Consider the following 3,900-nt stretch of genomic DNA (forward strand, 5'->3'; position numbering starts at 1 on the left):
CTCTCTCTCTCTCTCTCTCTCTCTCTCTCTCTCTCTCTCTCTCTCTCTCTCTCTCTCTCTCTCCTCTAACTCCAGTCCTCATGTTTGCCAGGCACTGAATTACTTTCCCGACCACCCCTCCCCCAAGCCCCCAAGTGTTTCTACTAATAAATAGTTTCCATCCGCACTAAGAAATCTCAAAGTTCAGCCAATTGAGGTGGGGGGTGTAGCTCGGTTTTAGAATGCTTGCCCACATGGAATAATGCACTGGGTTCAATCCCCAGCACCCAAAACAACCTCCCCCCTTCAAAAAAAAAAAAAAAACCCTCAGCCAAACATCAGTCTTTAATGCTAGCTTAGCAGTGCATACTTTTAAAACCTTGCTACCTCATTATCTCAGTAACTTTCCAAGAGATAATGTGTGCCTTTCGCACAGAAGCACACTTTTGGGATTGTAGTTGAGATTCCTGTTTGACTAGCCCGACAATATATAACCCTGGTGGAACTCCTTTGTAATGAGCAGCGTGAAGATAGCCAAAGATATAACCTGGATTTCAAAGTCCTTTTCAAAGTCTAGCATTTGGATCTAAGGAGCAGCATGCACGCACCCACATACCCACAGAGTTCTTTTATGCCAACAAAGGAAATTTAACAAAGAAAGGATGATTCACAGAGGTAAACTAAAGTTGGTGGTTTTCTTATCTATGTAAATCAGCATGCCCTGATGATCTTTGGTGTCCCCTCCCCTGCTTACAGACAAGTTATAGGCTCTAATCCATGCTAACAGCACCTTACAAGTACTCTGGTATGTAGAAGTTCACTGAATGTTTATTGAACTAATGGTTATTTTATGGGTTTATTCTTGTAAAACACTAGTAAGGAAAGTCTAGATATAGGTCTCTTAGGACCTTGTGAATCAATAATCTAAATGTTTTTAGCTCTGTCCTTCTGACTCTAATTTTTTATCCATCTCAGTTTTTCTAATAAATAACTTAAAATCGATATCACAAAAATTTGAAAGCATGTCCTCCTGTCCTCCCTGAAGCTTACAAAAGGATATTTTTTGGTGTTCTCTTACTCTGTCCAGTCGACCTTTCTCTTGACCTTTCTACTTGTCTATTTCTACTGTCCCAACTTTTTCAGTCTAACCCACAGGTTAGGAGTCTGAGGTTTACTCACTCTCCGAGGGTTCTTATCTGTTTATTTTGTCCTATTCTGATGTGTTTCTTAGTTTTATTCTGTATTACTATGTTTTATTTTGTTATTAAAAATAAATTAGCCAGGTGAGTTGGCACTTGTTTTTAGTCTCAGAGAAACCTCGTCTTGAAAAACCAAAATAAAATAAAATATAAAAAATAATGAATTAAAAAAATATGTCTGGCAAGATTATGGCACAGTGGGTAAAGGTGATTGCTACCAAGTTTGACAAATTGTCTGGGATCCCTGAGACCCACATGGTAGAAGAAGAGATGCCCACCAACTTCCATGGACATACTGTAGCACGAACAACTGAGCTCATCACATACTCATGCACAATAAACTTCTTTTTAAAATTTTTTTGGGGGGTTGAGACAGGGTTTCTCTGTGTAGTCCTGGCAGTCATGGACCTCACTCTGTAAACCAGGCTGGCCTTGAACTCACAGAGATGCACCTGCCTCTGCCTCATAAGTGCTGGGATTAAAGATATGTGCCAGCACTGCCCTACTACAATAAATTAATAAATATTAAAAAATTAAAACTAGTAATAAAATAAGAAAATGATACTGTTCTTCTTATATGTTCTCACAATGTGATTTGATCACACAAACTTTACATAACAAAATCTTAAAAGAATCTTGATCAGCTTAATATCAAACTGATTTACTTACTGGTTCTAAAGTTACATGGTGTGTGTCTAAGTATGTGTGTTCATGTGTATGTATATGTGGGACCAAATGTATGTTTGTGTGAGTGTTTGAGTATGTCTGTGTGTGAGTATACATGTGTGGGTGTGTGTACATGTGTGAGTATGTGTGAGTGTGTGTGTTACTATGTATGTGTATGTGTATGTGTGTGAGTATGTGTCAGTGTGTGTGTGTGTGTGTGTGTGTGAGTATGTGTATGTGTGAGTATGTGTGTGTGAGTTTATGTATGTATGTGAGTATGTGTATGTGTATGTGTGTGTGAATGTGTATGATCCACCTTTACTAGGCATTGAACTTGAGGCTTTGAGTATAGCTGGCCAAGCACTGTAGTTCTAACCCCAGTCCCAGCCCCAGCCTTAATTTTGTTAACTTATTTTATCTACCTCACAATTTATTTCCAAGCAAGAACTCATTATTTTTTAAATTATGTTTTACATGATAATTGTAGTCTGGGTATAGTGCATTAGATTCTTGGACTGACCCTTGATTCCTCATTTCTATTTAACATGTTATGACATATTTTCTTATTAAAATCAAGTATGATTTTAAAGACTTCTCATGTAATTAAAATGTTAGTCAAGGAGGAAATCTTGGTAGCCCCAAGACGTTCTTTAAATTTTTGAACCAGGGAGCAAAAGTTTCGATAAGCATTCCTATTGCTTATTGAGGATTATTTTTTATGTTTCCAACTCAAATACATATGTGAATCATGCTAATTTTTTGAATTAGGCACTTATGAAATATTTTTCTAGCTGCAAAGGTTACTCTGAGTCTGAATGTTTGCTAAGGCAGGCCAGTTGTTTCACAAAGACTTTGTCAGAAAGAAATTAGTAAGACATATCTACAGCAATGTCAGAATTTCACTGAAAATAAGAATAAAGAGCAAAAGTGGATTGAAGTGTATTTGATAGGATTTGAGCGTTGTAAACAAACATTAGCTTTGTTTTCTATAGCTTCATGGGAAGTCACTGTCAGCACTGGACACATTAAAAATTCAAGTGTCAGGTACCCATGGAGTGCCTTCCCTTCTCAGAGGAGAAGGGGAGATAGGAATGGGGGAGAGGGGTGTGAGGGTGGGATTGGGGAGGAGAGGAGGTGGGTTTCTATTGGGATGTAAAGTGAATAAATAAATTAATGGGAAAAAAGCAAATGTCCCTGTGCTACTTGTTTTCCTTGTCTGTTAAAATATTCACTTAGGCGCTAGACATCTGTGAGTTCAGTGTTTTGTGTGCTTCAGGTAGAAGCCATGAGAGTTTGAGGCCAGCTTGGGCAAAGTGTTCCTCTCCATAAACTAACTAAATGAATGAATGAATGAATGAATGAGTGAGTGAATGAATACATTTATTACTATTCTTTAAAGTGTCTGTTAGGTACTGGCCTTGAATTATCCTAAACAGCATAGGAAAAGCATATTTGCAGAGCACAAGGAATTAGTTGTAATCCAATGGCAAGATTAACACAAATGAAATAATAAGAAAATAGTTCAAGATAAAAATATATTGAAGGCATGTTGTCAGGATTGTGAAAACTGCATGAAGATAATAGGGCTGAAGCCCCCAAGTGGCTGGGTCCTTTGTGAGGTGAGGCTTAAGGAGGTTTGCAAAGAGGGTAAAGCATTAAAGGCTAAAAAGAAGCAAAAAGAAAAAAGTCCACTTGTGAAGAAAACAAAAGGGGTTTTGAGGTGTGTTTAGGGGATTGGGTTTACTTTCAGGGCTCCTCCTGGGTCCCTATCTACAAAACAAAAGCTAAGGATTTACCCAAATAAAGGACCCCTGATAACATAAATGGGTAAAAAGATTGATCTACTTAATCTATTGAAAAGGTAAATTACCATGGGTAGTGGGCCTCCTCCTATGTGCCAAATTCAGTCAACTGTGGCCAAAAAAAAAAAAAAAAAAAAAAAAAAAAATCTTAAAAAAAAAAAAAAAAAAAAAAAAAATCTATTTTTTACTGATCACGTAGAGACTTTTTTCCTTGTCAACATTGTTTTCTGAATAGTACAACTACCATTTCGCTG

The sequence above is a fragment of the Mus pahari genome, chromosome X (assembly GCF_900095145.1).
Source record: "Mus pahari chromosome X, PAHARI_EIJ_v1.1, whole genome shotgun sequence".
Classification (NCBI taxonomy): domain Eukaryota; kingdom Metazoa; phylum Chordata; class Mammalia; order Rodentia; family Muridae; genus Mus; species Mus pahari.